This window comes from Anomalospiza imberbis, chromosome 5 (genome assembly GCF_031753505.1).
Source record: "Anomalospiza imberbis isolate Cuckoo-Finch-1a 21T00152 chromosome 5, ASM3175350v1, whole genome shotgun sequence".
Lineage (NCBI taxonomy): Eukaryota > Metazoa > Chordata > Aves > Passeriformes > Viduidae > Anomalospiza > Anomalospiza imberbis.
Window position 1 is genome coordinate 42696922 of NC_089685.1, and position 10002 is coordinate 42706923.

At 36.6% G+C, this 10002-nt stretch overlaps 1 protein-coding gene and 1 long non-coding RNA gene across 2 annotated transcripts in view; one reads left to right on the forward strand and one right to left on the reverse strand.

The window, feature by feature from the left end:
* DCN (decorin) overlaps positions 1–1966 on the reverse strand; it is a 39271-nt gene extending 37305 nt beyond the window's left edge. The window contains exon 1 of the mRNA XM_068190367.1: positions 1837–1966. The gene's annotated coding sequence lies outside the window, so the exon portion shown is untranslated. The remainder of the gene's footprint in view (positions 1–1836) is intronic.
* Positions 1967–1990: 24 nt separating this feature from the next.
* On the forward strand, positions 1991–9213 carry LOC137474082 (uncharacterized). Its single transcript, XR_010999132.1, has 3 exons — positions 1991–2063; positions 6982–7170; positions 8498–9213. It is a non-coding gene; the product is annotated as an uncharacterized lncRNA (long non-coding RNA).
* Positions 9214–10002: the final 789 nt, after the last annotated feature.

A 10002-nucleotide genomic window follows, 5' to 3' on the forward strand; every position in this document is an offset into this window, starting at 1 on the left:
TAAAACATGATTTTTGAAAGAGTAATCATCATATGCAAGTTATTGTAAAATAACAATGCAATTTATTAATAATCTCAGATGAGAAGAAAAATGTGCTAAACCATCACCATTCATCACAATAAACTGCCTTGTGAAAGTGGCCAATAAAATATTACACCAGTACAAATTAATTTTCAGAATATATATTAACAACAATAAACATTGGGAATGCTACACACTAATTTTTGAATAGCAGTGGCCGTCAGGACCTTTAAAGACCTTCCTCAGTCTTTTTTTATGTATTAATAAATTTTTAAAATATTTTAAACTTCTTCATTCCCTCTCAGGGTCACTGCTGAAGTACCACCCATCCCAAGAATGCGCAATCAGGATCTTATCCTGGAGTTTAATTACTACCATTCAGAAAAGCCAAAAAAGAAAAAAAAAATGTAAAAGCACTTTGGAAGTGTCTTCACACTTTGCTTCTTATTCACATTAATATTGATGACTTCATTTATCTCAGTTAAACTCTGTAGCAGGCCTTTCCTTTGGTCCCTGTTTTGTAAAAACTTTAATGAAATCAGAAAAAGCTGGCTATAAAGGAAAACTGTAGGACAACAAAGGATATCAAGTATATCATCTAAGGATACAGCAGAGAAAACAGGAGACACAAGCTGCATATTAATCAGGATATAGGAACAGATATCTTCCGTCATATATGCATTCATTCTGCACACACATGTATCTGTTCCTATTGTTTGCATGTGTAATTGAACAAAAACAAAAGATATACACAAAAATGTACTACCAAGAAATGTTTACACTTCACTTACAAAAAAAAAGTAGAGAGGACAAAAAAATCTGAATTCTGTGACACAATATTTATGTCTGCAGGACATAACTGTTTAAAATTCCTTTAATTATGTGTTTACAATGAAGAAGAGTTTTCCACAAGCAGAGGAAACTATACCATAGGCTTGGCCACATTTCGTTTTAAAATACCACTGAAAATATGCTTCATCAGTTCATGTCACCACTGTGTTGGTGGTCTTCTTATCAGTTTACCTTAATATTAATGTTAAATTATTAGTTCACCTACCGTCAGAAATCTCTCAAAATTCCACAAAGCCAAGCTAAACAATATTTTCCAGTTTCAAAAATTCCCCTCCATTTTATGTTATGCCCATTTTGTGCAATAAAGTCTACATATGCAGACATAGGAGTTGGAAGTTTTAGAGAATAAAACTCTGTTAACAGGAGTTTCAACTGCATGAATTTTCTTTTCTAATCTTTCATTCATAAGAGCCTTCTTTAATCATGATTCCCTTGTTTGTAGCCTCTAACATAGCACTTTCTAACATTACAAAGGCATGCACAGAGCCTGTTTAACTTACTATTACACATTTTTTTCTCTGAAATTGAAATTATATTCATCACTGTCTGAAATATATATGAAGAAACACATGAGAAAGAAATCACGAAGTGCAGTTTAAAGCAGAAATGTAAGCATACATGCATTTTTTACACTCTCTGTATCTCCAATTCTAAACACTGGATTGCAGAGAATATACTGCTGTAAAAGTTTACAGCAAAGAAAAAGAAAGCACTGTAGCAGTGCTTATACAAATCAAAACAAGAGACAGAACAGTCAAATAAACAGTAGGAAATCTGCACACTCTTTGAGAAAGTATTCTCATGTTTCCAAGAAACAAAAGTGCTGCATAGAAAAGTTAACATTACTAAACATTTTGAAGGATTTTTAACTTGCTTCTCTTAAAATTCAAATAGTTCTTGCCATAGACTTGCCCGAAGTTTTATTAGCACAGCATAGTTCAGGAGAATTACAAAAAACCATACCTTTTAATCCAGGGATTTGCAACAGGAGCTCTCAAAGCAGAGATGTAATTAAACTAAATATTCAACCCAGGGAGAAGGCTTTGCAGGTGTGGAAAGGAGGAGGGGGTAAATTCAGCTCAGTGACTGTCACTTGGTGGAAAACACTCCTGCTTCTATTCCATAGCACAGTTAAAAAATGTTTCTCTCAATGAACACAATCCAGGCTGACACCCACATTAGATCATATGGTAATGATATGTCTCCTGTATTGCAGCCAGAAACTTTATCAGCTCTTTTGCTTTCTTTTCCTTCTTTTTCCTTTTCCTTTGCTTTATTTCTCTTTCATCTGTTTACAATCCCGAACTACTTGTACATTATAAGACAAATTCTCAGCTGTAATTCATCCTACTTACTTTATTTATGTCCCTACAACATATATTTAGGAAAGTTTTCTTGGTTTAACTATGGGGGGTTTTACAACTCATTAATGAAAAAAATGTTTAGCTCTCCCTCTTGTTTATAGTATCTGGAAATCAAGGAAATTATATAAAATTAATCTTTGAGTTAGACAAACTAGAGATTAATATCAGAAGAAAAGGGTTAGCTTTTAGTAAAACTATTTAAACAGATATCAACCTGCCTTTGCTTATGCTGTAATCATTGTCAAACTAAGTAGTATATAGTTTAATATATTATTATCTGGTCTAATAATAGAGTTTGTATGTATTTTTTTAAACGACAGCATGGTTTTGATAGATATGAAAATCGTGTTTTCATTAGTAAAATGATTCTAACATTTGTGGTTAGAACTGCTTTATATAAACTTTGGGGTTTTTTTTTGGGTTTTTTTTTTTTTTTTTTTTTTTTTTTTTTCTTCACTGCCTTCTCACCAGGACAGCAAAACAGAGGGGAAATTAGCTTTAACTGTTTGGGTTTTGTGTTGGTGGTTTTTTTTGTGTTTTAATTTTTTTTAGGTTTTTCTGTTTGTTTGTTTGATTTTAAGAGACAGAAGAATATTTTTTTTTAAACATGGGAGGGAAAATGCATCTGACTTATTGTTTACATTTATGTTTTATTTTAGTAATTTCTGGTTTTATGCAAATGTCACTGGAAGCCAAAATGCAATTTCTTTATTCCTACATAATTTTGAAAGTCTAGTGAACTGAAATGAGAGAAAATACAATTGCTATTTATTTAGTAATCCAAACACATTGTGAACATGTGTAGTTTCACTGTGCTGTTAGCTGTCCTATCTAAATACTGAAGGCTTGTGTCTCTGTGTTTTGACTTGCATCCTTTTTATTTCTGCCTCTAGGCAAAGACCAGGTGCAAATCTGAAATTACAGCCTGTAAAATGATGTTTAAAAGAAGTCAGAATTTTTTAGAAACATAATAGACTCTTGAAATTTTAGCTGTCCTCCTCATTTAAATTCAAGAAGAGCCCTTATGATAGATCTTAAAATTGTTCTCCTTTGGTGGAAGATAGCATGGTACAAAAATTGTCTCTTAGTTTTGGTCTCTGTAGAACAAAGGTGTAATCAGACATCTTACATTACAGATTCCTTATATAGCTCACTCTAAAAGTTAAGGATCAGTTATTCACCCCTAGTCCTTAAGCTAACTTCTCTTCCCTGCATCTCCATTGGATTCAAGACTGCTAATGCTTTTTGTTGTGACATTTTCCTATATATGATTAGTGGTGTTCCAAGCTTTCATGGTTACAAAAAAGCCTTATCTTTGTCCAGAAGTGTCGCCATGAGTCTTGCTGAAATCTTGGCTGCATTTTAGTAATGTCAGTTATTTGAACCTTGGTCACCAGCTGCATCTGGTGTTTAAAAACATTTCAAAGCAAGATTTTGATGAGGAACAGGTCAGGGTAAACTTGTTGTCAGCTTGCTTCACAAAACCCATTCATATGCTTTTGCAGCACAGCCTTAATACATTTGTTCTGATATCTGTCATGGGGTTGAAAGGTGTTGTAATTTAATGCCTCAGTATTTTTTTTTTTGGAGGCAGAGGGGGGATGAACAGCCGTCTCTCCTTCTCCTTGTCTTAGGCATTAGGGAGGTTCAAACCAAAATATGAAGATATAGGTGGGAACAGGTGGAGCACAGGGTGTCTGCTGGATGGACTGGGGACTCTGTTTTCTTTCATTAAGTCCATTCCAAGAAGCTCAGAGGGGAAAAGATGTTACGAGCTTTAGGAATGATGAAAACATTTATGTCACCTGTTGATACCCAGAAGAGCTGTGTGTTAGGTGTCCAGCCCCTTCCTGAAATGGAAATTGGAGTAAGGTGGAACAGAGCAACTGAATGGGAGAGGACTTATGACATTGAGTATTGAAGTAATACTCTATTAATTATATTGATGTAATAACCTATTAATTGTTTTGAATCAAGGAATCACAGAATCATTTAAGTTGGGGAAGACATCCAAGGTCATTGAGACTAAACTTAGACTGATCACTACCTTGTCAATTCAACCATGGCCCTAAATGACAAGTCCAGTCTTTTCTTGAACACTTCAGTGATAGTAATTCCATCACCTCACTGGGCAGCCCATTCCCATGCTTAACCACCCTTTCCATTAATAAATTATTCCTAATGTCCAACCTGAACATCCCCTGAGGCAGCTTGAGGTTGTTTCCTCTTATCCCACTGCAGGTTGGCTGGGAAAAGAGACCAGCCCCCACCTGGCTGGATCCTCCCATCAGGCTGTTGTAGAGAGTGATAAGGTCACCCCTGAGCCTCCTTTTCTCCATGTTAAACAATCCCAGCTCCCTCAGCTGCTCCTCTTAGGACTTACTCTCTAAGACCCCTCACCAGCTTCATTGCCCTTCTCTGCACCCACAATATTTTCATGCTTTCATGGGAATGCAGATCCTTTCTGATACAAGTATTCCTTCAATCCCACTCTTTGCCCCCTGCTGTGTCACTCAGAAGACAAACAACCATTAAAAAAAAAAAAAAACCACCAAAGAACAACATCAAGTGATTATATAATTTTATGTCCCTTGTGACACTACACAGTGCCTAGTGTCAATCAGCTATCCTTCTCAGTCTGACCTTGTCTGACTGCTGCTTAGTCAATATAAAAAATCATCATTAGAACAGTCTTGGTTTCTTTGTGATTTTATTACTCCAATTTAACAAACTTTTAGGGCTACATGCTGCTCCAAATACTGATTTCCAGAAAGTTACAGGCAACTGCATGTTAATGTTATTTATATAACAATATTTTTATTAAATTTTGATGGATAGCATCTGCTTCATTTGCTCTTGGCTTATTTTGTGGACCTTCCAAAGGGCAGCGGTGGGAAAGAAGGCAGGAAGCCCGCCTGCTGGTGACTGCTTTACCTGAGTCCCGTGGAAGTCTCTGCAGGAAAGAGATGAACACTGCCCTGTAAGGAGAAGGCATTTCCTGGGGAAATTGCTCCTGGAGCACAGGGTTGAGCTGGAGGAGAGGCATGTCCAGCAGGCACGCAGTGCTGCCAGAACAGGCTGAAGACTCCTCAGAGGAACTGACATTATCTGTCCCTGGGTGTGGAAAGAAAGGCTTATTTGAGGGAGTCTGGGAAAAAATGGGTAACATTTATTGCAATCCAGAAGCTCCTGGAATGAAACGAAAGCAGGACAAGATCTGTTCTGTAGGAACATGGTGTCCCATGTCCCAAAGATACTAATTCTAAGTTTTCATCGGAGAAGAAGGCATTTTCTTGGACTGCCTTCTAATAAATCCCAGCTTTGATGATCAAAGACTGGTTAGCATTGTTGTGGTTGTTGTGGTAAAGAAGGGCAGGCAAGTCTGCCTCAAAGTCCTCATAAAACAGAGAGTTAAGTGCCAGTCCCCATCAGGTAAGTGCCGATCCCCATCAGGAAGGGATAAAAACAGATCTCTCACTTGGCTGCCTCATGGGAACCCTCTCCACCTCCTTGGTATCTCACACCTGGGCTTTTATGAACAGCTTCCTAGTATTTCATCTTCCACATTCACTAGGTACTACAGACTGTCTCTTCTTTCTGCACTAGGCATAATAATGTCTTCCAATTAAGTGCAGTAAACTGTTCTTCATAGTTAGAAGTGAAGTTCCTTTACTAAAAATGTGAGTAAATATGCACCCCAGCTTAGTAAACATTAATCCAGGTAAGTATTGACCCAGGCACAGCCTAACAAGGTAGTTAAAGAAAAGAAAAGTAATTTCTGGATATTCTGAGTATGAAAGTTTCCTTCAGTGCTCTGTGACCTCAGAAATTATTAGCCTGAACTCCTTTACATTTCTACAGATCAAAAGGGCTAATGTATCAGACTTTGGATGTGCGCTACCAGTAACATTTTATTTATGCTTCTGCAATGCTTGTACAACTGTTTGAACAAAATTCAGTCAAACTTCAAAAGACAGAGCTTTCTTTTTGGAGGACTAGTCTCTTCTGTCACTGTCTATCTTCCCATCTCTCGCTTTCCCACTCTGCAAGAGCATGTACTGTTACCTCTCATGGTCATCTCTCTCCTTTCTTCTGAATAGAGTCTCTGGAATCTATAGGTCACTCTAGGAAGCTAATTCAAATTTTCCTCAGCTGAAGAATCTGACATGTGATCACATCCTTCACTTTTGTCTCTTTTCTTTGGAAAGGCCTATCTGTTCCTAAACTCGACACTGGCTTTCATTTCCACTATTTTTTCTATTCTCTCCTGAATAAAATAATGTTGTCCAGGTCTTTCTAGCAGCTGTTGAAGTTAAGCACATATTGATGTAGTCTTACTGCTCACTATGATTTCAAACACTCTGAACTTAACTTCTGCCCTTGAGGAGGAAACATTTCCTGCCTAATCCTCATGTTTTTGTAGTGTAGATGTACATTTTCATATTGATCTTACCTCTCTCCCTCAAAAATGCAGGAAATAGGTAAAACTAGACTTTGCATGAGTCCTACCAACTCCTAGCCATGCTACAAGCAAAGAATGGGGGAAAAGTAAGTGCTTGTGGACCAAAGATCCCAGAACTTCACTTTGACTTTACTTCTTCACCTTTCATTAAAGAAATTGCAAATGCAGGCAAAAAAGTTTGCTCTCACACACATTGATAGACAGAATATCAGTACTCAGGTGTTCCATTTGCTGTGCTTCAGTGACAGACAGCATTAAATTTTGTTCCTGCCTGGTTTCTAGGTGAGCATCAGCAGCCTTCTGTCCTCCAGAAAATTTCTTAGATGAAAGAAAGAGTGTGCTGGCATCAGCAAAGGTTCCAGGAATCTACAAGTCCCTGAGAAAGACACTTTCCCAGAAAAGAGTATCGTTTTGGTAGTGTGGGCTGTGAAAGAGGAAGTGATGACTAAAGAGGAAAGAGGATTAGTTTAGGTAAGAGGAGATGAATTTTCTCTCCAGTGAGCAGCTTTTTCATCAGATTTTGGCCTTTCTCTATATTTTGCAGTATCTTGAGTTGCAGTCCAACTATTTCCAAGGTTCAGATGAAAAATCCAAACCTTAATTCTCATTTTGATGGCCCTTAGATCATGCTCTGGATAAGCTTCGTCATCCCAGCTGAATTCCACAATGCCCTAGAAAAGGATGACAATAATTCATGCAAATGTTGTAACTGTATTCCTTGCATGTACTCTTTTAGTCATGGGTTATAAACCAGCATTTGAAATGAGGCACATCCTGTGCAGCTCTGAACAGCCCATTCCCAGATTATGAAAAACATGTGAATACAAGGGTCAGCATGGGTTTCCAATTTAGTCATCACAGTACTTGTTCAGGGGGAGCTAGTGACTGTTTTACTGAGGAAAGTCTGGAAAAAGGAGTGGAATAGGAAAAAAACAACATTTACATAAGGCTTTGTGTCTTTTTCTCTGTATTAAAATGTTCATTTTTGTCAAGCTGTTGAGGAAAAAAATTCTAATTCAGCTAAACATACAAAATGGTGACTTTGAAAATATAAGCAATGTCATCACAAAACTTACCAGTTTTGCATGGACTGTGTGTTGTCATTAAAGAGGAAAGAAGGGTGAAATGGAATTTTATGAAAGAATGCAGTAGAAGCTTTCAAATTGATTTTCACAATATAAAGACTTAAAAATAAAAGTCTTGGATATTTTGGGAAGAGTCTTTAAAATATCCATTATATTACCTTAAGCAATTGGAGAGTCATTCACTTTCATTTGCCTTAACCACATATGAGCTTTTCTTTGACTACTATTTAAAGTATATATATGTATTTTCCTTTTATTCTTGTAAATAAGCTCTTCAAAGGATTGTGCTGACTAAGAAATTGCGCTAATGTTCCTCAACAGAACTTTTCCATAGCCAATCTGCATAAAACATAGTGAGGTTTACTAAATGAAACAGAGTTTAATTCTACATGGAAAAAATGTGATGGCAATTCCTTCAGTTACTGAATTACAGCATAATGTTAATTGGAAATCAAAAAAAAAAAAAAAAAAAAGAAGGTTATCATTTTTCTAGACCTTTTTCTACATTACTCATTGTTTTATTTCCTTCTTTACAATTTGTTTCTCAGTTACCTTCGGGAATATTTTGTTCCAAAAAGACTGGCTACATTTTAATTTAGAGGATAACACACATCTATCGTGTTCTAGATGGATAAAAGTTAAACTAGTCTTGTTATGAATATTCTTGGTTTTGCATTTATGTCTCACTTTTGGTTTTTTGGTTGATTTTTTAGATCTTCATATGCAATAGATGAATTTATGAGCATGGTAGGACCCAGCTCCAGAAAACACAAATCATACCATCTTATTGAAATTGCAACATCCTGTGTTTTATGTCATTTCAGAAATTAGCCACTGATTTTCTTGACTCATCTTCATCTATCAAAATGTATGAGGAACACAAACCTTTAGAGGTATAAGATTTGTAAAAGTGACTAACAGTTTTTCAAAATACCCTTGATAGATTTTGATTTTCAAAGAGACTTTCAAAGTGCGGTTTCTGAAAATCAGGTATTGCATAATGCACTGGAGGATGGACACAGAAAACAGCTAGACATCCATGCTATCTAACAGCTTTTGAAAAGATCAGCGTATTGTACCAGTTAGAAACTAGATACTAAATTTAAGGATCAACACATTGTGCTTTAATTGTAAAAATTAAATAGGATGTTTCAAAATGAATGTATCCATTTTTTATTGCAAGATAGAAAGCTTGCCTCTGAAGAAGCCACATGTGCCTGAAAGAAAAAATCTATTCAGAGACTGTTCTCCGCTTATAAAACAAAACCCACTCCAAACTGGATCTCGAGACTTGGATGGGTTAGAATAGTTATTTCTCAAAATGTTGTTCACTGTGCTCCTGCACACTGTATCACATTCAAAAATTTTGAAATCAGCCTCACAAGAGGAACAGCCTATCTTTCAGTCACAATTAGAAATTTCATCTCTCTGAGGAAATGCCATTCATTCTGGTGTCAATTTGAAATGAGAATGAGTTGACAAAAGAAACAATGGAATTAAGTCAGAGAAAATAAACTATTATTGTACAAATTATAAGAAGTGAGAAAAGCAGGTTTTAAAAATATATCTAAGAAAATGCTAGTAACTTGTAAACTCTATAGAACCTTTTAGGCCTTACAAAATCCTTTTTTTTTTGTGGCTTTATTTTGTTTGGATGGCTTTTTTTCCCCACAAGTCCCACTGTGGCTATAGGTTAGATCATATTTTAGCCTGAAGGACACCTGATATTTAGTGTGAAATGCCTAACTAATAATCACCATCTATCTGTCAAGGGCATATCCAGGATGGAACCATATATAGTTTAGAATGAGTCCATTTTGCAACCCTCTCTTCCTTCCTGTGTCCCAAAGATGTTGCATTTCCCCAGCTTCAACAGAATAAATGTGTGTACTGGGACTGCAGCAGGCTGCAGAGACAAACTAGGGTTACTTAGGTTTAGGATTACTTTCATACATCTTTGTTTTGTTTTGTGGCTTTGAAGGGCTGAACCTGAAGTGACTGGGATCTCTTCTCCACTTGGTTATAACTGTTCCCAGGAAACAAAGGAGACAGCATTGCCAGCCTGAGAGGCTCAAAGACTGATTTGTGTGTTGAGCCAAAGTATCCACCTACAATGGCAACAAAATGTTGCTCCATGTGAAGATCTCAGTTTCACCCCTTGTCACTATGGCACTGTCATGGTTTGACACTGGCGCAATGCCAGTGCTCCATGAAAATG